Source organism: Podarcis raffonei, chromosome 11 (genome assembly GCF_027172205.1).
Source record: "Podarcis raffonei isolate rPodRaf1 chromosome 11, rPodRaf1.pri, whole genome shotgun sequence".
NCBI lineage: Eukaryota > Metazoa > Chordata > Lepidosauria > Squamata > Lacertidae > Podarcis > Podarcis raffonei.
The window spans coordinates 53,296,599-53,311,407 of NC_070612.1; the positions used below are offsets into that span (position 1 = coordinate 53,296,599).

A 14,809-nucleotide genomic window follows, 5' to 3' on the forward strand; every position below is an offset into this window, starting at 1 on the left:
TGGCAGGAGTTAAAATCCATGTAACACCAATGAGGCTGCTGTGCAAGTCGAGCTTCTATTAATCCCCACGCAGGCATGCTCTTGCACAACTTGATATGAAATTTGAAGTGCATGTATTGAAAGATCTGCACCTGGGTTTGTGAACAGAGGAGAGAGGCAAGTTATATGTTACAAAAATGCGGTAGATTCCTGATACCCAGTTATTAGCATAAAGGTCAAAGTGACCTATACTTCATGCCAGCCCAAAGCTTTGTGTGAAGGAACAAACAGTGCTGTCTAAAAAGTGTTTTTTTACGTTACTCCTTAATTGAACTGATGCATTTAAAACACGACCCAAAAAGTATTTATAAGACGTGGCAGTACAGGTTTGTTTCACAATTTGCTCTCTGCGATTCTGTTCTGCTCTGGGCCTGCTGCTAAAAAATAATGGTGTTGAATTGCGTAACGAATCCCCACAGTTTATACAGATTTCCTTTCCACTCCCTACACACACACACACACACACACACGCCAATTGCTTTTGTAAATCATTCTTTTCTTTTTGCAGATCAAATTAGCTGAGTCAAATTAGCTCCAGCCCTAGGCTCCTTTGGACTGCAAGCTGCTTGGAGCCAGGGACCTTGCTCCAGTGACGCGGGGCCTAAAATTTCCCAGAACTTTATTTCTTTAGGGAAATCTTCCGTTTCTATAAGTTCATTAGTAACAACCAATGGATGCCAATTGTAAATAAATATTAGACAAGTTTGACCATTTCACTCGGGGTTTTTTAAGCTTTGTTCACTAAACACAAATGCATTAAACATTCTAAATCATATCACTTTTCTGACGCAGACTGAAACAAACAAACAAACAAATGTAAATTACCTTCAATTTGCACAGGAAGGCAAATTTTTTGGCAAATTTTGCAATTCAAAAATTTCCAGCAAACTCACATCACTGTTTAACTCTTGTGTTATTCTGCGGTGTTTAAAAAGCTGCAGAGCAAATGTATGGCTGAATGCCCCAATCTAGGTGCAATTACAGTGGTACCTTCTTATCGGCAAGCCCAAGGGGCTCAGTGGTTTAGACCACAGCGCCACCCACGTCCCTTAAAAATTCTTTAGGCAACCTTAATGTACCGTATTAGCACACTCAGGAGCACTACTTCACCCTGGTTGTGGCCAGGACATCACTGTTTGACAAAAGAAGGCACACTCATTTATTTATGTATGAGGAAGAAGGGAATCTCTTAACAGGTGTGTTGCCTGCTAGTTGCCGCCCTGTCCTAGGACCTTACTAAGAAAAAGAACCAACATGGGACATGTAGTCAAAGCTATGGCAGTAAGGATTTCTGCACCACATAACAATTTTGCATGACTCTGAATCTGACACTTCCCATAACCAACCCACAATGTTTGCCTTTCACAATGTCTCAGAAATGTTTGTGGTACCACAGATGGAGAATTTGTGCTGGCGTGTCAAGTCTTCTTAGTGGCCATCGGATTGAATCGGAAGACAGGTAAAATGGTTTGACTTGGTGTGTTGTCCTTTTTCCCTGTCTGGAAACAAACAAGACATAAGGTGAAGGACACAGGGCTGGGCCAGGGCAGACATAACCCATTCCTTTTTCTGATCTGGGCTCCCTTTCAAAGCACAGGCTGTTAAGTGAACCCCCTCAAAATCAAAGTTTTTGCTTCTGAGCGCTGATATGTTGAGTTCAACCAATGTGGCTGAATTAATGTTTCCAGAAGGATTTGGCCTCAAGGGAATTGTTCAATCTTACTTCATTGGTAGCATTAAATCTGATTGTTATATAATGTGTATTCATTCTTTGGAGATATTAGAAAGACAACAGGTTTGCAGTTTTTCCAGAACGTCCCCCTGTATTCTGTTTAGCAGTACTCTTTTCCCCGCTGTTGTTTGTTTTTATAAGGAGGGCGAAGCCTCCTCGGGGTGCTTTTCCTTTTAGTTTTCTTCCTGTTCTTTGCTTTTGCCTTCAGAAAAAGATACAGAGCTTTTTTGTGTGGAAGGGAGGATGAAAAACAAACAAGGAGGCAGATCTTCAAAACTACCTTTGTTTTCTTTTCGTGATTGCCACGATGCCACGCACACTTTTTAATATAGAGAAGAATGTTATTGCTAAGTAGTCATATTCCATCATGGAAGGTTGGCACAAGAAAAGAATGCAAAACATCCTTGTCTGTCTGTCTGTTGCCTTTATGTAAGGTGGACATGTGGGCAATCTCCCCATCTGATGATGTTCTTGGGCCGCATACCGGTGGGTGGGACTTGTGCTGATCATGGGTGAGGCCTGTCAAGGAAGGCATGTACGGAAAGAATAAGGTTCATTTGAGCACATTGATTTTAACGGGTCTGCCGTGTGTATGACTGCCACATACCATTGAGTACGTTTTTATGGAATGTGGCGGGTGGCGGCGAAAAGAGAAGACGTATGGGGGCAAAATCCTGCCTGCCCAGAGACTCTGTCTGAATCTGCCCTATTTTTCTGCCAGTGGAAAAAACCACCTCCATTTGTCCCCAGACCAGGGGCAGCACGTGTCACTGTTTCATCCACACCAAAGCCTTCCACACCTGGGTTGTGAGGCAGGTTCCAGCTGTCAGTTTGCATTTCTTAGTACAGAAAGTATTGATCTGATGTGTAGAGATCTTTCCTATTCTAATTATTTCAAGAGGGTTTGGGAGGCATCTCCGTGTGAAAGAAACAAGCAAGAAGGTTTATGATGTTTGGGTTATTCTTTCAGAGAAGCTGAGTACAGTTGGCTTAAACTGGTCCTGTTATCTCCTCTTCAAGGTCATGCTGACTATAATAGTAAGGCCAGAAGGAGCCTGGGTTTCACTTTCTCTTTCTATCTCTTTTCCTTCTGGTGTTCTGTACATAGTGTGCTGAGAGTTAAGGTTTAGACTTCTTATAAGTTATTGTAAGTTTAAGTTAAGTCTACTGCAACTGGATTTCTTATGGACAGTGCCAATCCTGAATGCGTTGGATTTGTGACCATTACGCTCATTTGCCTTCAGTAGCAGTGAAGCTCTGCTGGATGAAATACCATTGCCTCTGGTCTATTGTTTGGGAATCCTGCAACATGTTTAAGTTTTTACTCTGCTAACTATATGCTGGAATCTGCTCTGGAGATATATATATATATCAGTTTCCAATAAAAATCTTCCAATTATTAACAAATCAAATACAATACAATACAATATCACCAATTATATATTCCAGATTCAAATAATTTCAGAGGACTCCCCATGTCCTGGTTTCTAGAGGCAATATCTTTTGTTTATATTCTGCTTTCTTGCCTCTTGGTTCCAATTTCCTAATTCTAATTGTCCATCTTCATCTTATCAGTCTGTCACTCAAAATCTTGACTCAAAATCTTGTTTTAACAGATCTTTAGATCTAATTAGCAAGCCGGGGGGCTTTTATTCCATATTTTCCTTGTTGGTTTATTTTGAAAAGTGGATCAATATTGAGTTAGAACTCCCGTGACACCAGCAAGATCTCACGGGGCGCACGAGATCTCGCAGGAAGCTGCCACCCCTTCTCCATTGGTGACAGCGGGGCAGGCAAGACGCTTGCATGTGCACTGTCTCTTGGTGTTCTGCTGCCCAAGGTAGATGCCTCAGTCTGCCTCATGGTCAGGCCAGGCCTGCTGCAAGGTTTTTAACAGAATTGCCTTTCACTTACCTCGGAAAAGTTGTGGTGTTCATTAGTATTCTCTTGCTGTGGTTTGCCCATATGGTTGGACTGCATTGACATGCCATGACAGAACAGCAGTTGAGCAAGTCACTATGAAAGCCTCTCAGGCAGGAGACAGAGAACCACTTGACGGCCATTTTAGGTCCCAGGGTCCGATGCGATAAAAAAAGAAACAGTAGCCTCACCACACAGTAAAACCCTGTGGTTATTTTTACAGTTAAACCTATTGTAAAAATAAAATAAATAAAAAATGGAAACGGGAGTGTTAAGTTAATAGGTTTAAGTGTCAAGGAGCATATTACTCACAGTAGACCGAAATGCAGGCTTTGTGGTTTAGCATTTCATCCTCTGGCAGAAGTTTCTTTTCACAGATGTTCTCACTTTACTTTCATGGTGAAGCACAGCGTGCGCAGGACAGTTCTGTGGCTACCATTTTTAGAACGGTACTTGCAGTAGTAGCCAACACATACGTACATATTTATAGTTAGTGAGGTTTGGGGCTGCAAGCCTTACGAGGTCATTTTAAGTGTATGCTGGTTTTATTGTTGCATCCTCTGTGAACCTTAAAATAAGTTTGCCTCAACAAAACCCTGTCGTTTCTGACCTAATAGACCCTGCAGTGGCCTCTGTTGTGAGGATGTGGTTACCTAACTATAACTGTTGGAGGTGTGGATTCCTGTCCAACTTACTCTGCCATTGCCCCCTTTGGGAATTAAGTTTCTGGAACCATCCCATGGCTCATGAGCTATGGAATCTCTGGAGCACAGCAAAATGCCTGATATTTAAAGATTTTTCCCACCATCGACAATTAAGTTCATTGCAAACTTGCACTCTCGGTCCTTCGTCAAGTTAGAAGAACTACACTGGGAATGTGAAAAACTTTATGTAACTTTTTGATCTGCCTTCACTAAAAGTGAATTAATGTGACACAGATACTGGTTCCCCTAGGAAGCCGCCACGAGATTATTGTAAAACAATAAATAAAGTTTGTCAATTTCCCCCCCAAAATTGCATATTCTAGAGTATGTGTTCACTATTAGGCTTCCAGTGTTGGGGCTTAGGGGCTGTTATTTCCTCAATGCCAAATTTCCCCCAGAGCTTTTATTTTGGCAGGGTTTTGAAATTAACAAGCACTTAGATTTAGCGGTTGGATATTTGCCTGCATCTCCTAGTAAGGAGGCATAAACAGGAAGCAGAAAGAGAGAGGTTTATAAATGCTTTAATTGCATCTTGGAGTATCTCTTACTTTTATATATTTGGACGCTTTGAACATTGCACTGCAAAGTTGTAATAATTCCAGTTTTTATAATGAATCTAGAGCGTTGTTGTAATTCATATAACAGAGCCTCAAGAAAACTTAACTTTTCCTTTGAAGATCACTATTATGCTATTCTATTTAAGTTGTTCCAGGCTTCCAGTCATTCATATTCAAATGGATTTCCCCCACTCCCTGTTGGTGTGATGCAGTTGCCAAAATAATTAGCGGTTTGTTTTTCTTCAGTGATAATAAGCTGTGTGATTGATCACATGACCTCAATATCTACAGTAGGCTTTGCCAAGCTAGTGCGTCCTCCAGTTGTTTTTTGGACTACAACTCCCATCAGCCCCTGCTAGTAGAATGAATATCCACACAAACTGGCTCCTGATTAAAATGGTGCTTACCCAGGATTTTGCTAGTATCTAAATGACTGATTAAATTAGTTTCTGTGAGTGCTCTTACAGCTGGTTGTATGTGCTATTACGAGTTGGTTTTAAACATGAAACGTCTATAATTTTGCACACACGTGCAACTTTCAATCACAGCTGTATTTTTAAAATATGCTTTACATATAAATGGATTAAGGCTGATGGGAATTGCCGTCCAAAATATCTGAAAGTTGATCTACAGCAGAGGAACTGAGAACTGCTAGGTGCATCTAAAAGGACAAAGAACAACAACCCTTATGTGGTGAAAAATCTCAGCGTTTTTGTTTATACTTTTTAAAGCAAATTAAATCTTTATATGTTATGAAGAGATTTAAAGTTTGGGGTAAGTGTGCACGAGAATTTCCCATACACCTGGTTTGTGCACCTGTGTATAGGACCAATTTCACTGTTGACTCCAACCTCTTTCTCTCCTGCCTCTAAATCCAGTAAAAAATTTCAGTATCCAGATCTGTGTTGTTGTCAGCAGACCTGATGTCAGTACAGTCACATTGTCAGCGAGTAACTCTCTTCTGTTGAGAACAACACCAGGCAATGGCTTTTCCCCACAGTACTGAGCAAGGAGATTCCACCGTAGTTGTTACAATCATGGCAATCACCTTTCTTCTTATACAGAGGGTCACAGTGCTGGAGTCGTGCGTGTCTTGTGGCACGGATGATTTTCCCCAACACTGAAAGACAAAGCCATGGAGGTGTGTCCTAAGGGAGGAATTGAGGCTGGTTTCAGCACTTCTGTTGGGATCCCATCCTGTCCTGAGGCTTTGCCACCTGCCTAGAAGTTGATAGCATCCTTCAGCTCTTCAAGGGGAGGAGGGATATCTAACTCTTACAAGACGGGCAGAGTCCGGATGATGTCTATTGCAGTCTCTGAGACCATGGTTTCTTTATGCAAGTATAGTTCTTGCTGGTGCTCTGCTCATTGCTTCATCTGCTTGCTGCAGATGGGGACGCAGGTGGCTCTGTGATCTAAACCACTGAGCCTCTTGGGCAGGGGTCCCCAAACTAAGACCCGCAGGCCGGATAAGGCCCGAGGGACTTGTTTATCCTGCCCACTGCAACCCCCGCCGCCTGCTCTTACCTGTGCTGTGCTGCGTGGTTGCCCACTTCTGGGTCGGAGGAGCACCGGAAATAGCTTGTGCGCACGCACAAGCGTTACTTCCTGTGCACATTTGGGTCGGGGGAAGCCCGTGCACATGCGCATAAGCTATTTCCAATGCTCCTCCGACCCGGAAGTGCGCTGGAAATAGCATGTGCACACATGGGCATGCGCTTCCCCCGCCCTCCGACCCGCCGCGCAATCGGCGCTGGAGACACCGGCCAAAGGTGCGGTAAGGTTGCTGACCCCTGCTCTTGGGCTTGCCGATTGGAAGGGTGACGGTTTGAATCCCCGCGACGGAGTGAGCTCCCATTGCTCTGTCCCAGCTCCTGCCAACCTAGAAGTTCGAAAGCACACCAGTGCAAGTAGATAAATAGGTACCGGTGCGGCAGGAAGGTAAACGGCATTTCCGTGCGCCCTGGCTTCCATCATGATGTTCTGTTGCTCCAGTAGCGGTTTAATCATGCCAGACACATCAGCCAGAAGAAGAAGAAGAGTTTGGATTTGATATCCCGCTTTATTACTACTCTACGGAGTCTCAAGGTGGCTAACAATCTCCTTTCCCTTCCTCCCCCACAACAAACACTCTGTGAGGTGAGTGGGGCTGAGAGACGTCAAAGAAGTGTGACTAGCCCAAGGTCACCCAGCAGTTGCATGTGGAGGAGCGGAGACGCGAACCCGGTTCCCCAGATTACAAGTCCACCACTCTTAACCACTACACCACACTGGCTCCCTTGGCCTTTCTGTGAACAAATGCCGGCTCCCTTGGCCTGAAAGCGAGATGAGCTCCGCAACCCCACAGTCACCTTTGACTGGACATAACCACCCAGGGGTCCTTTACCTTTACCTACCCTTCATCTACTTGCTGAAGTCTGAGATGAGCTCTCCAGACAATGATTTCACAGATGCCGTTTTCCTGACAGTTGGCCCAAAGCCTGTCTTCATGCCTTCGTACATTTTTCGAGTGTTGCCGCTGTCAGCAGTGAGTTGAATGCCCTGACACAGCTTTAGCCAGTAACCATTGGCAATTTCGTCTGGCAGTCCGCTGGAGGCCACTTCTTTAGTATGGACTTCTGCGAAAAGCGCCTGTAGAGAAATGTGGAAACGAGGCATGCAGACTTCTGAACAATCATTCATGCAAATCACAAAGAACGAGTGGTTCATCCATCACTACCTCAGAGCGGTTGACTATTCCCAAGCACACACCTCTCCCTCCAGGCGGACGTGGCTTAAAAAGGGATAAATGAAGGGTTTTATTTGGAGTTTATTTGCAACATGTCGTCTTGGACAGCCTGAGATTCATTTCCCAGTGTGCTTATATGTGTAACTGTGTCAGAGTTACTGGCACACTGTGAATAGCAATTTATTTCTACAGTTTTGATTTCTGGGCAGGCAGGAAGCCAATGGCTGATATTAAGTGCTGGAAGGCCAACTCTGCGTGTAATAATAGAGTTCTATCCTCCCTTGCACTCATTTGAACTGAGGGGAGCGTTCTCAATTCATAGGCTTGGCATAGGGGGAACGATTGCTGCCACAGGCACATCAAAGTTAACATATAGTAATCCCACAAATGACTTTTTAGTAACCGTCTGAGATAGTCTAGATGGAAATAGCCTTGCTGGTCTTCTGCATATCAATGAAGCACTCTTTAGTGGTCTAGTGCACAACTTGTTTATTGCAATGGTACCCAGCGCTGTAAGAACTACAGAATATACAAAAATGGCATAGATGCTGGTGGGTGCTGCTGTTCGCCATTTATCATGTCATAAACTATTACTGCTGTTGGCTTAGCTCAGGGTGCGTAGACTCAAATTGTCTATGTAGGTTGTTTTTTGTTTTAAAAAAAGGTCTTATAAAATCAGCTGCAATAAACATGCAATACTGTGCCAGGTGGGAGGATTTGAGATGAAAATACAAAGCCTATCTAGGGCTGTGGGAGTCTCTCATTTAGTTCTTCTGCAAATGTTTTTCACTTAGTTGTAGATTGCTTGAAACGTGGAATTTGAATTGTGTGCAGTTTTCAAGGTTGCCAAACTATTTTTTTTAAGGCAGCTCAGCTGCTGGTCAGGAACACCTTGATACAAGACTAGATTATGTTGCTTTGTGGGGTTGTAGGCTTGGAGGAAGATGTGACTGAAATTTCTTGCGAAAGTACATTTGATGTGGCTAACCGTGTTTAAACACCTGTGCCTATATATAGAGAGAGAGAGAGAGAGAGAGTAGTTTTGTGGCAAGAGTGAACGAGTGTTTGTAAAAGTTCGACTGAACACCAAATGTATTGCAGAATGCAAAAAGATCTTGCATTTTCGTGAAACCAATTTGAGTTCTTTGCTTGTCATACTTTCTTTAGAATTGTCTTTTGAGCTATAACTTTTCAGTGGCATTGCTCAGCAAGAGTCTCAGAAGCAAGAGTAATCATTCAGTAATCTACAGACTGCAAACTTCCATTGTAAGTAGAGCTTTGTCTTGCAAATCAGATGTTGGAGGTATAAACTGCTGATTATATGTCAAACAGCAACAGAGGCAGCATAACATTTAACATTTTCAGATAATGCTAGCACCTGTATGTGTGTGTAGTGTGTGTGCTCGCGTGCACATAGATACTTCAAAATTTGTTCATAATTTACAGTGCGATATGCATGTCTACTTGGAGTAAGTTTTATCGTGTTCACAGGAAAGCGGGTATAAGATTGCAGCCGGGTATAAGATTGCAGCCTTAGAGAGGAAGCACCTTCTCTTGGTTTCTAAATTACTGGTTGCATTTGATGGGACCCAAAAGAAGAGTAACCAGGGCAAAGTTTCTTAGCAAGACATTTCCCTTCTGAAAAGCTTTCCTGCATTCCTCCTCCTGCTTCTTTTTCGTCTTCTTTGTTCTTTGAGTTCTCTATAACACTACAGAGTTAAATCCTCTGGGCAACAGCTGTTTCGTGCCATTTATAACCAGCCCTGTCATGAATTAATGCAACCTGATACTATTGTTGACTATCCAGAAAGCCTTGAAATACTTAACGGTGTGATTATTTCAAAAGCTGAGATACCTGTGTAATAGCTGCAAAAGTGCTTTGATTCCACTCACCCCCTTTTAAATCTGTTTAAAAGCCACCAAGGCTGGGGGAGGGGGTGGATGGATGTTAAAGTGTGAATTAAGCATTTGCTTTCCCTAAAAGCATCCTGCACTTAATATGGCTTTTGCTACATTAGATCACCACAGTGGCGGCTGACGATTCCACTTTGCCTGGGATTTCTCCCACTTGAAATGAACTTCCAACTGGAATTAATTTGAGTTGGTTGAGGAATTGCTATTGCTTTTATTGGGCGCAGGCTTTCATCATACAGCTTTCTTGCCCGCCTCTCATTTCATATGAGTACTAAACATTTGGCAGCTATATCTTGTCACAACTGTAGACTTGTCAGATTTACGAGGCTACTAACTTTGAATGTAAATATCAAACGGTACGGCCTACCCACTAGGCTGTGTCGTGCTTCAGCTTTTATAAACCAGAAATGGTTTGTGTGTGGTACCAGTGTCAAATTAGTGATCGGCTGCATACAAATGCTGCCATTTTGGAGCCCTAAAAATTATTTCGGAAGACGTTACTTATCTTACAACTTGAATATCAAAAAACCCTGAATTAAATAAGATTGTCAAGTTGCACCAGTGTGGGGCTTCAATTGAGGGTAGGGGGTTGTTCACCTGTGCAGAATATTTATTATTTATTGATTCAATTTGTATATAACCCTATATCAGTGATGGCCAAACTTGGCCCTCCAGCTGTTTGGGGACTACAACTCCCATCATGCTAACAGGACCAGTGGCCAGCGATGATGGGAACTGTAGTACCAAAACAGCTGGAGGGCCAAGTTTGGCCACCACTGCCCTATACCCATAAGTCTCAGGGCGGTTCACATCCCTGCACATTGTGAATTGAATCCATCGTGCCTCCTGATGATCTGCATGTAGACTGGGACCCTGCCAGAGCCAATACAGGCTGCATTTTGTTTGTGTATCACTCACATTTCCAGTTTCTGCATAGCTAGGTGGGGAATCTGAGGCCCTCCGGATGTTGTCATACTAGGCTGTCTTGCATGAATTTTCTAGATCAAATTCAATCGGTTTTTAAGCCTAGTATTGGCACAGAAACTTCTTAGGTTGCTCTACAATGATTACCAGATGGGCAGGGTATAAATATTTTATTATTATTATTATTATTATTATTATTATTATTATTACCTCTTTTGGAAGAGAGACAGGGGGATTGTGTCCCTTTTCATAACCTATAATTTTTGTTTGTTGGTGTTTTAATCTAGTTTTTCAACAACAAAAAATAGAATTATATTTTAGGTTGTTTCTATAATGCTGGTTTTAAATGGACGTAAGTGTTTGTTTTTAATATTGTAACTTGCTTTGAGTTGCTGTGGCACAAAAGTGACTAAGAAAAATTATTAAATAATAATAATTTTTGGTTTTCTTTAACAGTACTGAAGATTTCTGGGCTACCTTGCTAGACCTCATTTACTATGCCATAAAGAAAACAGATACTTTAAAGAGTTAATTCCTGGGAAGGAAAACAGGAGAAAAAAAATCCAAATGGTGAAAGGTACTGTATTATATCATCTTTTCAATTTCACTTCCATTCCCTCCCCTTGTGTGTGTTAATGCTACACACAGATCTGTCAGAGTAATTGATGGTTAGGAGCTTTCAGTGGGGATTCTTTTTACCTTCCCGCCGGAGCGGTACCTATTTATCTACTTGCACTTTGAGGTGCTTTTGAACTGCTAGGTTGGCAGGAGCAGGGACCGAGCAACGGGAGCTCACCCTGTCGCGGGGATTCGAACCGCCAACCTTCTGATCAGCAAGCCCTAGGCTCTGTGGTTTAACCCACAGCACCACCCATGTCCCTTATATCACTTTTAAAGGTAAAGGTACCCCTGCCCGTACGGGCCAGTCATGACCGACTCTAGGGTTGTGCGCTCATCTCACTTAAGAGGCCGGGAGCCGGCGCCGTCCGCAGACACTTCCGGGTCACGTGGCCAGCGTGACGAAGCTGCTCTGGCGAGCCAGCACCAGTGCCGCACACGGAAACGCTGTTTACCTTCCCGCTATAAAGCGGTACCTATTTATCTACTTGCACTTAGGGGTGCTTTCGAACTGCTAGGTGGGCAGGAGCTGGGACCGAACGACGGGAGCTCACACCGCCGCGGGGATTCGAACCGCCGACCTTTCGATCAGCAAGTCCTAGGCACTGAGATTTTACCCACAGCGCCACCCGCGTCCCTTATATCACTTTTACCCCACCCCAAATTCAGTTGCTAGTGATCTTTGCCCGGTAGAAAGAAATTTAGATCCAGATTCTTGCAACAACTTGACCCTTAGCACAGTGAATCTTGCAGCTTAATTTGCTGTTAAGTTTACTGATTTACAGAGTGGATTCTAGCCAGCTTCTTATTCTGTTCATTTTTTCCCCTGGTGGCTCTACTGTTCTACATTTCCCCTTTCCCCCGTTTTTGTTTGCATATCTTTAAAAGTGTTCATTGGCGCATAGATAGCGCTGTGAAATGTATGACTCAAAACCCCCTTTTTATTATTTCAAGAATCATAATAGTCCTTTACTTCTCTCTTTAAAAATAAGCAAATCTTTGTGTTAGAAATGTTTTTGTTGCTGTGGTAGCGATACAATAATGAACCTCAACTGGGCTCTGTGATGTTAATTTTATGGGACAAGCACTTTATGGATTCTTCTGCTTTGTATACCCCGCCCCCCCCCAATCCAAGTAGTCCATAGTGCAGAAAAGGATCTGCCATTGACATTGTCAACTGACTTGTCTTTTCTTTTCTGAATTTTTTTTACTTGACTTTTACAATTTAACTACAGATAACAAATTATTTGCATAGATCATAAAGGTTGCATGCATTTTACATAACTAATGCTTATCAGTTTACATTAAAACAACCAAGCAATAATATAATACTGGTTAGAGGAGATAACATTTTTGTGTGAACCTCTTTGATGTTTTTTCTATAATGAAGTGGTATATAGATTTTATGAAATAAACAGACAAACAGCAGTAGACTCTACCATAGTTTCACAGTAGAATGGCCTGGTTAGCTGAGTTTTCTGATAAACTGGGTATCTTTCTTCACTGCAGAAAACTTCTTATGTGCATGTATTTTTGGTTTATCATGGAATGGCTTTTTGTGCAGTTGGGTTGAAAAATTTGGGCACAATACAATCCATTGCCACAGTACAAAGTCTGATTTGGAAGGGAGGAAAATGGGGATGGGGTTGGGGAACCCCTTTCTCTTTCAGAATGATCAGTAAACTAGTGTCATTGGCATTATATGAATGCTAATTTCTGACCTTTTTTCTCTAGCAATGAAAAAAATGTTTCTTTTCATGTTGAAGTTGCATATTATTTCTAATACGAACAGAATTTATATTACTACAATTGCATATTATAACTAATAGAACCTACCTTCCTTGATGTTTTCTATTACAACTTTTAGTTGTGGCTCTTTTTAAAACCCAGCAATAAAAATAAAGTGTTTAGGTAGGTCACTTAAGGACCCCCCACTCCAAGATCAGGGCATGTTCCACTTGTGAATCCTGACCAGCCAGTTGTCTGGCAAACCAAAATATTCTTAGGTACCTCAGTTCACCTGTGTGTGTACCCAGGGCATGGCAAAAGTGGTGTTTTTTAAAAAACAACACATTTGTTTTGTTTTTTACTTCTGGGAATCCGTGTCTTTAAAGTTGCAGGAAAGCGAACTAGTACAATGTGAATGTCTGGAATGAACCAGGTAAGGGAGGAGTAGGGGAACTTTCCTAAGAAAATGAACAGTAATTTCATGTGACAGATGAAAAATACGGCTTCTCTTTCTGCCAACGGAAGCCGTTCAGCTAAACATCATGAAAACTTCTCTGTCTGTGTGTATTGAACTTTGTACTCCTCAAACAAGCTATTTGTGGCTTTGACAACCATATAATTAAACAATTATAGAGCTGGAGTTTCATTCGGTAAAATAGCCTGCATAGTCACTTGTCTGGAAAGGCTGTAGTACTTGCACAGTAATGAATGACTTAAAGAATAGTTCTCGGCAACTAATGTCTGTCAGGATGCGATGCTTAACTTGAGACCTCTTAACCCATCTTGACAGGCATCTCCCCAAGAACTCTGAGGCCCTTGTTGCAGGACTTTGCACTCTGTAAATAGGTATGGGAGCATGTTGTTTTCTCTGTCTATTATCTAGCTTCTTCCATTGCCCTCACAGCATGTTGAACCCTGCTGCTTAAGGAATGATTGTTGAAACACTCCGTTAACTCTTAGGAAGGCTAAGGCTTTGTTTTTGTGAATGGTGAAAGGCCAGTGGTCTTGTTTAGCAAATATTGAATCCACAATGGCAGTTGTCAGCCACTGCCTCTAAATTACTACCAGCTAATTGCAACTGCTATTTCTCTTGGATTGATAGAAAAAGATAGTTGGATGGTTTTGAAGTAGCACGCAGAACGACTTCCGGGCAGAAATGGTTGTAGTGCCATTTTCAGAGTCTATATCCCTGCGCATCTCCTTACAGCTAAACAATACTTTTGCAGTGTTCATACATTGGGCAGCTTTCACCAGTCACTTGCCCTCCAGGCCACTCCTAACATCTCTAACCATTGACCATGCTGGCTGGACTGATGGGAGTTGTAGTCCAAAATATTTAGAGGGTACCAGGGTGGTGAAGGATGGCCTAGGACCACCTCCAGGTTCTTTTGGATGATAGGCACGTGACCTCCATACAACATTGTTTCTCATTGCATATGGCTACTGCTTCACTTTTCTGTCACCTCCTCACCTGCCCACACCTTTTTGGTTACATGTTCAATCAGCCATGTCTGCATAACAACGTCTGTGTAGCATGTCTGTGTAGCAATGGAGCGTCAACTCAAGAACAGATGGTGGCCCACAACAGCAAACAAGATCTTTTTTTTTTATAAAAGGGTGGTCTACAACCATAACCAGGCACTGGAGAGACCTGTCAGGAGTAAGCATGGACCAATGGTACCAAATAGTATGGGAAACAGCCCTACTAGAAAAATTAACCAATAAACAGAAACTGACACAGGGACAAACAGAAGAAGACGCCTTTACCCCTGTATGGCTCCCCTTTATCACATACACAGCCCAACAGGACAATGACAACAATCCACCAACAGCATACAAATCAATATGGCTAACCTGATCCAAAACACCCACCCGCCCCACTCACACACGAAAGCAAAGATCACCACAGCCAATCACAAGCAAACAATCACACCCTAGGCCAACC

The 14,809-nt window shown here is 42.6% G+C and overlaps 1 protein-coding gene across 9 annotated transcripts in view; it reads left to right on the plus strand.

Annotated features, from left to right (window-relative positions):
• The window catches only part of SEMA4D (semaphorin 4D), a 136,766-nt gene that overhangs the window by 62,262 nt on the left and 59,695 nt on the right, over window positions 1-14,809 (plus strand). For 8 of the 9 annotated variants that reach the window (XM_053409094.1, XM_053409095.1, XM_053409096.1 and 5 more), the window contains one exon: window positions 10,975-11,095. The gene's annotated coding sequence lies outside the window, so the exon portion shown is untranslated. Of the gene's footprint in view, window positions 1-10,974; window positions 11,096-13,654; window positions 13,711-14,809 lie in introns of all 9 variants that reach the window. The other variant, XM_053409092.1, reaches the window with a different exon arrangement.